Source organism: Thermobia domestica, chromosome 8, assembly GCF_964235325.1.
Source record: "Thermobia domestica chromosome 8, izTheDome1.hap1.1, whole genome shotgun sequence".
In the NCBI taxonomy this organism is placed as follows: Eukaryota; Metazoa; Arthropoda; class Insecta; order Zygentoma; family Lepismatidae; genus Thermobia; species Thermobia domestica.
Window position 1 is genome coordinate 75,229,859 of NC_137461.1, and position 14,496 is coordinate 75,244,354.

The following is a 14,496-nucleotide window of genomic DNA, read 5'->3' on the forward strand; positions in this document are numbered from 1 at the left end:
ACTGTATCCTCCGTGGCTAAGTGGATAGTCTACGCGCCTTTGGCGTGGAAGACTCAGGATCCGTTACCGGCAGGAGCTTAGGTGGTTCGGATTCCACGTTAATCAATAGATCCCGTCTCATATAGCCTCGCTGCTGAAAGGGACGTTAAACTCAAAATCGTCACCATCATCAAAATATACTGTAACTTGAAGTGGAATAAAACGATACGGTTAGACGGTTATATCTTAAATGGTTATAGATAAATTCTTACCAGGAAACGCTAGGAAGTAAATCTAGAAAACCGTTCCCAAAACAGTTCACGAAACATATTAAAATGTTACATCATAACTCTAGATTGTACTAAACCATGTTACTGTAATAAGTATATTGAATCTGTGGTATTGTGTGATAATGACTTAAAAATATTTCAAGTTTTAAATTTGAAACATAGAACATGATGAACTTGTAAGTTATAATTAATTCTTTGTACATGTTTTAATGCGTTCTAAATTTCTGTGTATCAGTGGCTTATCTAGAAGGTAAAAATTGGGGGACACCCAAAACGCTGACTATGATAAATACAGGGTGCGGAAAAAGTCCCGGAAAGGTCCAATATCTCGTGAAATATACAGTTCAGCAAAACAAAAATAACACTTGTTAAATTGTTTTGAAAAAGCTATCCAATGATACCAAACCCAACCCCCTATCCCCACTCTCTTTGGGGGTACGAGGAATAACTTCAAAATTTTAAATGGAAATTCACATTTTTTTATTGCACATTTGGATTCTCCAGGAGATATGACAGTGATTTGACCCAAAATTGAAAACAGTGCCTTCACGGATGGCACTTGAATCGACACACACAAAAATGGGGGCTGCAAAATATTATGAAAATGTAGCCTCTCACTATCGTGCTCTGTGGCCATGCGGTTAGCGTACTGATGTGAGGAATCAGAAGTCATGGGATCGATTCCCGCTCAGGGTAGCTTATTTTACGTGGATTTTTATACCTCAATAATGAATTCATACATATTAAGTTCGAACAAGAATAATGTATTTGTCCATATTTATTAATTTGCAAGAAAAGAGTGGCGACAAAAATGGTTTATTTGGTTGTAAATAACCCTATAAACTCTAACCCTAATAACCCTATTACTAACAACTACTTCATAAAGAAAGTTTGCAAAGCAATTATCGAAATTTGTATTCTATGTAACTTCAATAAAGTACTAATTGAAATTAAAACGTATAGAATTTATTTGGGGAAATAAGAGAACAAATACTCGAGTGGGGATTGAACTCAGAACCTCTGACTCTACAATCGAACACGCTTACCGTGCGACCACAGAAGCCAGGACTGATAATTAGCATTTTCTTAACGTTTTGCTGCACCGTCTTTTTTTTTTTTTTTTTTGCGTGTCGATTCAATCGTCCTCTGCGAAGACCCTGTTTTCAATTTTGGGTCAAATCACTGTTACTTTTTCTGGAGAATCCAAAGCTGTAATAAGAAATAGGGGTTCCCATTTAAAATTTTAAAGTTACTCCGCATACCCCGAAGGGGTGAAGATATGGGGTTGCGTTTGGTATTATTGGATAGTTTTTTATTCATAGTTGAAAAAGTAATTGTAATATTTATTTATAGTTGATCTCGGGCGAAAGCGATATCGTGACAATGCTAATTTTCATCTCCTATCAGGTTAGTTGAAAGGAGGTTTGCTTAGCACTCAAATACTTCTGAGGAACAAGTAGTTCCGTAAATCGCCACATAGAGGCAGCACTACCTGAAAGTTGCTGTGAGTTCACTTCTTATCGTAAGCTTTCAGTAACGCTCAACAGATGGTTCCGACATCACATATTGCTTTTCCCTAGGATCTAATATTTAGTTAAACCAAACGAATTGTAAGAAGTGTACTAGATTCAAGAAAGGAAAGAGCGAAAGGAAGGAAATAAAGGAATCAAAGGAACATGTAATGGTCCTATTGGTTCAAATTGAGAACAAGTACGCACTCGGAATTTAGTGAATATATAATTCTTCGTCTCAAAACATGAGTCATACAGAGGTTTGTGCTCATATAATACCTTAATTTCAATGTAAAGGAGATTTCCGTAGCGATTAAGAATATAAGGACATCTTTATAAAAATCCTTCAGATCACTTTTCTTGCTCTAATAGTGTGTTCTGGAGTGCTATTTCCATGCCGCGTTTACAATTCACTGGGTATAAATTCATGATAAATTGATAATATTCCTGCAAACTCTTAAGGCACAAAAATTATTAATCTGAAAAATTCACATGAACTTGTGCTAGATATAAACCAGAATTGTATGTACTGTCATTTAGAAAATGTTATAGATGTTGGGCCCGCGTAACAGAGTGTGTGCATGTGTCAATAGGGAACAGGTGCGTTTATGGTAATGGATATCCGCCTAAACTGATTTATTTTTACAAATTACAATCACTACTGATATTTGAATTTTTTAAAAAAATAAAAGTATGTGTTATTAGAAGGTAAGAAACTACTGTTGCTGGTTAGAATCGTAATTTCTGAATAATGGTGTGCCGTGTATATATATCGGTGTGTACATATAATGCGGTGTGAATAATAGTGTGACGTATGTGACGTGAACGACATTTCTTCACGAAGTTGTACAAAACTGCATGCCATTTTGTTATATTCAACGTATTGTGCATTATATATATATATATATATATATATATATATATATATAGATAGATAGATAGATAGATAGATAGATAGATATAAATCTACAATGAACAACACTTTAAATATAGGAAATTGCATAGCATACAGTTTTGTGTAACTTCGTGAAGAAATGTCGTGCAAATAACACTATTATACAACGATACTGAAATACTTGAGGTAATGTACTTTTAAGAGAATACTGTATTAGGAAAAGAACACCACTATCTTGTCGTTTGAATGTTTGATTCATGTCCGCGTGGTCTCCGGTTCGATTTCCGGCCGGTCTTTCCCAATTTTCGAAGTCCATCCAGCGTCGTGAGGCAAACTGCGGAGTCACGTATATAAAAGACGTGACGGCCCCTAGGTCTAGGAAGCTCCTGACACGTGTGATAGAGACAGGGCGACGCAACGTGCTCAACACGTGTTAGTCGCTAGACTGGATGTAGTTTAGATGTCGCTAACAGATGGTGTTGGAGAGGCTCAGGCCCATAGAGGACTGTTAAGTCAAATTGCTTTTTCTTTACAATACTATATTAACAAAAGTGAAAAAAAAACTGATCGAACTAATTGATGGCAATTTCAAACCAAATCTTCCGAAAAGAAAACATAACCAAAAGTGATTAAACAACTCAACAGTGCATGAATAAAGATACAAACCCTGTGAACAAGAAATTATGAATTGTAGGGTAGTGCAAGGCGCAAAATATCCGGTCGTCAGGTCGCCATTGGCGACTAGAAATTTCGAGTTGGCCACCAGTGTTCAGTAGGAATGGTATCTGCCTAAACTTACAGGGCTGCATAGTTTCTGTTTCGCACAAAATTAATTGTCACTGAGAGAAAACTCAGAATCTGAAGTTTTCACAACTTACATGGAAACTGAAGTCTTTACAACTTTGTAATTAGCCTCTCCTTTCCCAAATTTGCTTCCAGTTATCCCATTTTGTTATGTTCAACATATGTCTCAGCGTTATAGAAATTCTATGGGAAAGAATGCGATTTCAATATGTTTTCTTCATATTCAAATGGACAATATCTGTCTTATCGTCATCGGAAAATGAAGCTTTTAGAAACATTTATGAATATAGTTAGTATCTACTTCGATCTGGATTTTTACATGTAAAAATTAACTAATAGGTGTTTCATAACGGCATAGGAGGTACAAAATGTATTCTAAAAATAAAATATTACAGGAGACCCTTAACCCCCTTGCGTTCCAGTGACATAAATGTGGATATCATAAAATACTCCGTAGCGAAATACCAGTGACATCCATGGGGATAGCATGAAAACGTATCCTTTATTAAGGATTGTATTAATCCTGGAGATGATGAAATTTGTTAGTGGATATAAGGCAAGACTTAGGTCTACTATTTTTCCTTAGATGACAGTACTTAACTGAAAGAAAGGACAAAAAAAAAAAGGTTTCTCCGAGTAGTTGACGGGTCTAAGGAAGCATGCAATCACGCACGTATGTATTTGTTTTGACGAAAAACAGTTGGCAACTTCGAGATTAGAAAGATGAAAAAGTACAAATACTTTGTCTTTGATTATCAGTCAGTGTTGCCAACCTTAAGCAGCATAAAATCCCTTCAGAATATCAAAATTTCCCTTTTTCCAAACAAATGTTCCACAATGCAGATATTTTTTTGTGTGTGGATGTGTGTGTGTGTGTGCTATTGTACAAAAATGATATTCACTGAACTTTATATGAACAATAACTATGCCCTATATAACGGTCTGGATAGTCTTCGAACGATAAACGAAAACTTGGTATTACAGCACGCACATAGGAAAATGGCACCTGGAAGGCAAGGAGTTAATTTGATATATACATTAACAAGTTGATATTCGTCTCAATGTTGTAGAAAATAAGATGAGATGAGGTGATAATTTCTATTATATAGTTTTTTTTTATGTACATCCTCTACACAAATTCACAAAGCAATGAACTTTTGTGAATAGTTCATATCTACAATGAAGTGGGCTTTTATCATGTATCTTTGATTTAAACGCCTCTTATAAGAGAGGACGAAAGGAGTTGAAATACGTAAAGAATAAAGTGTGAGAACTCCTGTGTAAGCAATCTACAGCTTCTTTTAGTTTCCCGAAAAACGCCATAATTTCATCAGCTAATTCATGACTTAAAGAAAATAAACGAATTACTCAAACACTCTTTAACTATTATAATCAGTATGCTGATATTAGTTTTTCATCCTTTGCAAGTATGAATATAAAATTTTGGCTCTCAAGAAACAATTATCTTTAAAAGATATACATTCATCGTTTGAAAAAAAGGTAGGACACTGCAACTAGTTACGTTTTTGGATAATATAATGCTGATATTCATCTACGTGAAGAAATAAGATATACGGGCAACCGTACTACAACTTGCTCGTTTCAATTTCTTAATCTAAGTCACGTTATGTTACAGCTGACAACTCACTACTGAAAGTTTGAAATGCAAGTAAATTTAATAGTTGTTTCCGGAAAACTCTGTCCGAAGAGAACTGACTCCTAAAAGTAAACTACCCTTCGCCGATTTCTCTGTAAATTTGGGGGGGCCCATTCAGATGCAAAAGGTATATATATATGAAGATTTTTAGAAAAATTGCAGTCAAATTATGCCAAATATTGTATATTCAGAAATACAATAGTGGGGCCACATGAGTTTTGGGGGAACGCCCCCATTCGCCCCCAGAATCGGCGCCCTTGACTTTATGCAGAATTATGGGTAGTGCTATTAGTGAAATGTTTGTTTATTGAAAACGAACAAACTCGCTTGAGTCATTTCAAAGTAACGTCCGATAGAACTCACTCCTAGAAGGAACAATCTTGAGCGGCTTTCGCTGCATAAGAAATGACCTATCACGTATATTGTATGCTTATAGTTTGAAATATTTATATTTAAAATATGAAGCAAATTGACTTGGTCATTTCTGAGAAAATAGTTAAAAGAACTCACCCTTAAGAGTAAGCTACCCTCTGTGGAATTTTAAAGCCAAATGAGTTATGCCATATTATGAGGCTATTAATGAGTCATTTATTTTTTGAATATGAGCAGAATCGTCTGATTACTGTTTTTGAAACGATCATCTAATAAACTCTTTTCCAACAGTAAAGTATACCTCGTGGATTTTCTCAGAGAAAATATGAGTTATTCAGAATTATAGAGTTATTAATAAAATATTTGTTTATGAAATATTTAGACCTATAAATAAAATCGCCTGAGAAGTTTTTAATAAAAATAGCTAAACCTGTGCTTTCTACACAGTACATCATTCACATGTGAGCATGTATTTCCTTGTCATTCTTACAATATCTGTACAAGTCAGTTTACAGACACAAGTGAAGGAGATCATTATAAAAATCGGCAAAGGGTATCATAAAAGGGACATTTTTTCGGTTATTTTTTGACTATCTCGAACCGTTTGCGAGATTTGAGCCTACTTGCGGTTGGAGTTTGTAATTCAAATATGATCATTGTTTTCTTTCTTCTTGCATGTAGTAGGTATTAAGAAAGTACATTACACAAACAGTTAATTATAACGTCAGTGATATATGGTATTCACTGGGCCCAAAAGACTTAAAACCATAAAGATTCATCTTAGACTGGAGAAATGGTTATCCTTCATTTTTCATTATTGTTTGGCCATGAAACAAACACCGGAGAGATATACTAATCCCGTAAATAAATGTCTGGTGTTCGAATCTATAACTCATAGGATGTGATGCTTTATTTTTCAAAATTTCAATACTTCCCAGTGTATCTGTAAGAAAATGTAATAAAGAAATAACTGCCATTTTTAAAAACATACTCAATTAGAACAGAACAATCTACAGAAATTTGCAATCGATCAGTGAAACTGACATAATTCTAGACCTTGCGATTTGCGAGATATCAGTGTGAAAAGAACTACCCTCAAACAAATAAACTCTTCTTGACCACAAACGTATAAACCTAGCATTTTAATATGTAGATCTTCTAAAACGACTCATCCCCAAAAGTACTAACCCTTGTGGATTTTTTCAGGTTAAATGAGTTATGTCAAATTGTGAAGTTAACAATGACATATTTATTTATGAAATATGAACAAAACCTTCTAAATCGTTTTGAAGAACATTATCCGAATAAAAACTCACCCCAAGAATAAACTACCCCTACAGTGAGTCATTTTCCCAGAGAAATTGTGTATGCCACAGTAAATGATTGTTAACGTCATATTGATATATGAAATATAAACAAAGCCGTTAGTCTTAAGTATGTTTATGTTTGTGTGTGGTAGTATGTGTCTCCCCAATTTTGCACGACACCCTTTACCACTGCAACAATGGTTTTTATATTAAAATGAAGTAGCAATATCAAATGATCTCATATCAATGCTATGTACTTAATACGATTTTATCACACACACAAAAAAATAATAAAACATGCCAGTCTTTCACCTTAGGTATTTTGTAGTCCAGTAGATCAAAATCTTCCATGGCCATTCTCGGAACTAGTGGTACTATTGGACTTATCCTTTGTAACTCAAGAATAGTGGCAACTGTGTAGGGCATCCTGAATAAAAGAAAAGAGAGTGCAATGTAAATACTGTAATTTATTAAAACATCAGTAATATAATGATATCACGTAGTATAGAAGATAAGTACTAGAACTCCACGTAGTGTGTTGGCGTTATTGAAATATTGAAGAGCATTTAGTAGTAGAGTTAGATTTAAACTACATCAGTCTAGATAAAGAAACCATATTCTTTTTTGATCTCACTCAAAGGGACCGAATTCGATATTCAGTTGAATGACGTAACCAGTTATACATAAATGAACGAAATGGAATTTCTATTGTTACGTTCCATGTTTACCTAATCAGGGACCTTTAGCACCAGAGATGATAGTTCTACGACTGAGTCACTCTATATAACCAGCGGAAAATTAGGACAGAAAAATTTAAAGTTGCAAGGTAAAGAAATGGAAAATATTTTGTTTCCCTGAACGCAAAGGGACTTCTTTTTGGTGATATGATTAGTGTCACGTCTATGGAGCGGGAGACCCGGTTTAGATTCCCAACGGGTATTAACGTGGCTTGGGTTATGCTCCAGGAACTATATAGTCTCACTACCGAAAGGGGCGTTAAAACTAATCCAATCAAATAACTTGGAACATTAGGTTCTTTGATTTAATGCCCCCCCCAAAAAAAAAGATCAAGGGGGCACGGTGGATCGATGCAGGGTAGTCGAGCAATTTTAGAAAACAATTGGAAGGCAAATCCAATATTGGTCTTCATAGTTTGATACTGAAATTAGTATCATCTTTGTGGCTATATGAAATGTAGATCTGCAAGTTAAAGTAGAATCCATTGAGTGTTCGGGTTTCTCTGAAGGAAAGGGTGTATTTTCAATGTTTATGTTCCTTTCAAACCCTGTATTCATGGAAAGTATAACAAATATAAAATAAGTGAGAATAAGGAAAAAAAAGACGAAAAATTAGAAAATGTTTGAGCTCTTACTTCTGGCGCGAGAAGTCCCTTGTATCGATTACGTGCTATGCGAGTTTCTGACGGACAACTCACATATTCAGGGGTTTTCTCGGGATTGTTTCGTTTCCTCTCATATGCACAGTTTCCCAATCCTTTCATAATAATCCATTTCGTCCATCACCGTGCAACAAAATGACTACTTTTCTTTTCTTTATTAAATTAAACGTCTTAGGTTTTCTTGAGAAATAAGTTTTTATGCACTGTTATAATGGATACGTGTGTTATCAACTTATATATTGTGAACCTGAGTTTCTTTTATCAAAATGGTGTAGGGTGTAGCTGTTAGAGTTTCGTGGCAAACTCAAAATGCACCTGTATCTGGAACTAACAGTACACGTTTAACGCAACTTTGATGTGCAAATTATTTGTGTTGATAATTCGGGGATGTTCCACCACTGTTTGTTTAACGTCCAAATAGATCCGTGACAAAATAAAAAAGCAAGTCACTGAATTATTAAAAGTGTATTCAGAATAAACTAAATTGAGTGTATGTTGTGTTGAGCATGTCTATGGGTTTGTTTGAGTAGCATGTCTGTGGGATATATAATAGATATAAATGTCAGGTTAGAATGTTGTAGATAGGTTTCTGATTGGAAAGAACATACCTTCACCCCCGTGCAAATGTCCTGAGAATGGACATTTTATTCTGCTTCAGCGTTTTCCTAGACTAATAAACTCAGACTTCTAGTACAATGAAGAATACTGTGAATGTAAGAATTCTCAAAAGCACATAGATCAACTAAAAATGTCCCTTACATCATTCGTTTTGACATCACACTAAACTGAAATGTCTTTCAACATGCTGTACGACGATTGTGTTATTGTTTACAAACACATTATGCAGTACAACATTTTACAATAAGGTAACCAAATAGTTCGCAACATTGAGTTACAACACCAGACATTCGCTTATGACACAAAAACACAACAATAGCAAAGAGAGTTAAAGATTTTAGAATGTAGCTAAAACGTGATCCCCAAAATTATGCTTTTAAACGTGAAGACTATGATTTCACAATATAAAATATTAATAGCGATCATGCAGATAGATTTTTTGTTGCAGTTCTGAAAATGTTTGAATTTCTCACTTCCATATTTTAACCTAGTCTTCTTGTAGTTTTAACTATGAGGATATGTATGATCGATTTATTATTGTGTGTTTAGTGAGTATGTCTTTAATGAGATACATGGAAGTTTTTCGGAATCGTAGTCAGCTTCGTAACTTAGATTTTTTCTGAAGGGGGGGGGGGCAAGCATTAATACGCGTAGTTGGGCTCATAGGAAAAAGTTCTTTTTCTCATTTTTGGGACACCTCTTTCCATCTTTCTCAAACTCTCTATGGGGCCCCCAGAGCCTTTAGGCCCTCCCGCACGGCAAGGTTAGTTACGCCTCTGGGGCCATACAGGACAAATTAATTAAGGGGACGATACTCACAAATATCAAAGCCATACGAATAAATATTAATTGTAGGGTCTTAATAATAGACATTTTTTTCCTGAAATGAGCCCACGAATCATTTTGTTTCATTTACCTTTTGTGTGTTATTTTGTTTATGTAATGTTGTTAACCTGTTTGATGCTTCATTTATAATTTCATATCCGTATCGCATATAAAATAAGAAAATTTTGTCTTAAAATGGGTCCCCTTGAAAGGACGGTAAGCTTCCCTGGCGGACAGTTGCCCCCTGTCTCACCACAAGTTATACGGCAAATTAATAGATGCGTTAAAATATCAAATAAGTGGACACTTTCAAATATATAGGATCATTATTAAGAGACGAAAATTATATTCACGAAGAAATTAAATATCGACTGAAAGCAGGCAAGTTGTGTTGTTATTCAATTCAAAATCTTTTGTCGTCGTGAATTCTGTCGAAGAATTTGTAGCTTAATATATAGAAAACTATTATCATTCGTGTTGTTCTGTATGTTTGCGAAACATGGTCACTTACTCTGAGTGAAGAACGTAGACTGAAAGTATTTGAGAACAAGATCCTGAGACGAATATTAGACCAAAGAAGAACGGGAATGGGGGGTGGCAGTAATTTCATAACGAGGAACTACATAACTGATACGGTTTACCAAACATGTCAGGCTCAGGTGGGCAGGTCATGTAACCAGAATGGAAGAAAGTAGAAACGCTTTCAAAGTCTTAACTGGAAGATCAATCGGAAAACGACCATTAGGAAGACCTAAGCACAGATGGGAGGACAATATTAAGATGGATTTTGCAGAAATAGGAAAAGAAAGGAGAAACTGGATCCAATTGGCTAAGAACAGAAGTCAGTAGAGAGCTTTTGTGAATGCGGCATTGAACCTCCAGGTTCCATAGGACATAGAGTTAGTTAGTTACTTTAGTGAGGATGTCGCAATACGATTTCTTTACACAAAAAGGAAGTGAGTATCTGCACGTTTCAATATTTTCTGTTTCTCTAGTTGGATTAGAGTGGGACATTTTTAATTAATTGATATATAACCACTAGAAATTCACTTAGACCTGCATATGTCAAGAGAGTGGAAAACGATTTACACAAATTCCTTGCTATTGTGAATCAATCAACCTAACCCACTCACAAACAAAATTTGTATAGAGCATATCATGAATAAAAGAGATATAAGAAAGAGCTTAATAATACTAAATCACTATTATCTTTGATTGTATATCACATTTTAAAAAAAGAACAATCATAAAATGTACGTTACTGTGAAAATTTTCAGATTTTCTCCAGAAATGCATGTACATATTTTTAACGAAAGCAAATTCTATATTATGTTTTAGAGCGTAATTTTATACATATCTCAATTAAGCACAATACACGTTACATGCATCTGTACAGTTACTGAAGGTGTTCAACTTGATTGCAATTTTTATAAGACCAAAGTTCAAGAAACAGGATTTCAAGCTATACATCTTTGCGATCTTCCATTTTATACTTATCAAATGGCATCAAACGTCTCAAACTTGACACAACATTGTGTAATTGTCGAACGTATAGGAGGACCTGTTTCAAAATTACGCCTCCACTCATATTATACTTCAGCTCATTTCAACAATGAAATACCACTCTAAAATGACCTTCTTTTGCTTAAATGTCATTCGTGCAGCGGTCATTTTCTTTCAGAGCATAACTGTGGGACCAGTCCCAAACTGGTCCTGGTGGCTAGGCGGCGATCGTCGCGCAGACAAGGGTCAAATGATAAGGAGGCCAAAAAAATTAATATAAAGAGGAGGTTAGGAGAAAGAGAAAAAATGTAAAATAACGTCTGCGACAACTAATATTCTTGTCAACAGTCGCAGCAGCAGCTTGTATACATCAAGCTCTTTGAGCGTTCCATTAAAAATTTGTTGCGACTCAGCAAATTGCCTAGCAAAGTTGGACTTTTATAATTTGGAATGTAATTTAATTCCTTTAAATTAAATTATGAATGCAATTTTTTTTTGGATTGTTAATGTCCAAGGGTTAATCTTAAAATATCAATCTCTTAGTAAGGATATTGCATAGTAACAGCCGTAGAATAACCAAACAATTGCATGGTTACTTTTCTGTCCTGTGTGTAACGGTGAGTCGAAAAAAGAAGACAATGAGAAACTAATTAAATTCTATTTTTCAATTTAAAAATATAATGCACAGTAAGGAGGATGAATGTAGAACATAAGTAATGGTATATAAAATAAAAATGCACAGAGAATGCATAAATCGAAGAGAATGTCCAATGAAATTGAGGTTGTTAAATGAGCTTTTTGTCTGAGTCCCGTGCGTAACGCTTAATTTTGGCTTATAACTCAAATTTGCGATTGTTTTGAGTGTTTCATTTTATTTAACTATGCACTAATAATTTCCCCTCATTTTAAGATAATTTTTATTTTATTTGAAAATAAGTTTTTGTTTAAGAAAGCAGTTTTTGTGTACAAATGTCCCGTGCGTAACGCTTAGAATTGCCCAACAGATGACGTTTCGGCTAGTTGCACCGAACTGTCTAGAAGAGTAAATTCATAATTTTGTCTGTGTTATTCTCATAAATATTGTTACGTAACATAAACTCTGATTTTATATTATGATCAGTGTTTCTTTCAGAAAAAATGTTCCGGGGGGGGGGGGGCACACGTAGTATACGGAAGGGCACATATTATTTTCATGCGGTCTCGGTATAACTTAGCAGCTGCTTTTCTAAAGTTATGTAAAAATGTCAATATTGTTATTTCTTGTCCACGAAAATACTAAAGTGCATGATCCCAATCATCACCATAAAGTTAAAATATTTATTCATGGCCTGTAAAAGTTTTCTTTTTTCGGTTCGAAAAATATAATTGGCAAATACAATAGAAATGTACTAATAATATTAAATATAATAGACATTTATAAAAGTTTTACATTATAACTTCGTCCGTATGACAAAAATTCACTTCGTAGTTTGTTTTTAATCATTAAAGAAGACGTATTCTTCTCATCTTTGCTTTGGCGTATGAATTGATTACCTCATTGATAAAATTCGAATTTGGCACTTCTTCACCCTCAATGCTGATCAACATACAGTGCTTCAAGTTTTCTTCTGCCACACGAGATCGCAATTTTGTTAATATCCTGTTCATTGTGCTGAAAGACCTTTCAACACTGGCTGTTGATATAGGTACACACATGACCGATTCACATATTTTATGTAGATTTTCATAACCAATTTTCACTTCAAGTACTTTTGGAAGAATGGGGTCTATATCCAAACAAGCATTTTCAGTGCTCTTCATCAGTGACCGAAGGAAAAATTGAAATGACTTTATATCTGCCCATAACGGTTCCATATCAACATCGACGAAATAGTTGCACAGCTTCTTTACATCATCTACACACTTGATACTTAAAAACATGCCTATGTTTTCGAAGTAGGATGCACTTTCCATTAGGCCAAGGGCGCGGTCGTTGAATCTATTTGATATCTCTTCGACAACCTGCAACACATAACTCTTCAGGTTCTTAAGCGTTTTCTCAGGATCTTCGTCTTCCACAAAAGTCTTCGAAAATTCTTCAGGCTTTTGCATGGCCTCCAAAATCATAGTCCTCAATTCGCTATTGGTGCTACAGCATTCATCCGCTATCTTCGTAAGATGTTCTTTAGAGGCATCGATCATAGACATCAGAGATGAAAATGACAAGGTTGCATTTTGAAGCTGCTTACTCAAGTGAGACAACGCACTTAGTAATGCATCCATAACACAAAGTGTGATAACAAAGCTTTTGTTGGTTATTTCGCTTAAAATTCCTCCCGCAAGTGACGCAAAATCAACCCCTTCTTTGTGAATATCCTCAAGAGCCAACAAAATTCCCGAGAAGCACCTTTTCACTGCATTCACAATTCTATAGTGACTCAGCCACCGTACTTCAATGCATTCAGGTACTTTTAATATAGGATCGTTTATGATTAGACGCACCATCGAAACTAAACGCTATGAGATTTTCGTATTTCAAATTGTGATTTTTCATTTCAGTGTCTATAGCATTAGCAATGGTATCGGCTTTGCAATCAGGTATGGTCAACAGCGCCAAAAATGTTTCAACCGGAGCACTGTCCTCTACATATCGCAAACACATGCTAAGGGCCATTTTATTATTTATTGATGTACTTTCATCAGCCATTATCGAAAACTTTTTATCTCTGATTTTTTGAGTCACTTTAGAACGTAAGACTTCACCAACACAACTCAACGATTCGGAAGCAGTGTTCTTACTGCAGTAGTTAGAGCGTTCACTTTGTTCATTTTTCCACGTTTCTAGTTCTGGACTACACTGTACAAGCAAATTATTCATTAGTGCCTCATATTTTGTTGTATGTGGCACTTCTTCTTTAACCAAGAAGTACAATCCACGAACAAGCATTCCCAGCGATTGGCGGTTTCGATCCTTTTCGGCTTCACTTTGACGAAGAACTTGAGAGTATACAGGGTTATTTTTTACTTGCATTCGCAGCCTGTCCATCTCAAGGCTTGCAATGTTCGCTTTTGAATGATTATGCTTTTCCAGTTTTCCGTCTTTTCCTAATGCATTTTTATATGCTGTGAATGGATGAGTCACAAAAACACCTCCCGTTTTCTGCTGCACATTAGGGTCATTCTTCATATATCGCTCACAATATTTACAAAAGGCACCTCCACGTACTTTGTCCTCGTACAGCCACTCATACTGTTGTTCCCACTGTTTATTATACAAACGCTTCTTCTCAACAGAACAAAGGTTTTGCTAATTTATATTTGCCCTATCATCTGAACACTTTGAAATACATTTCGACT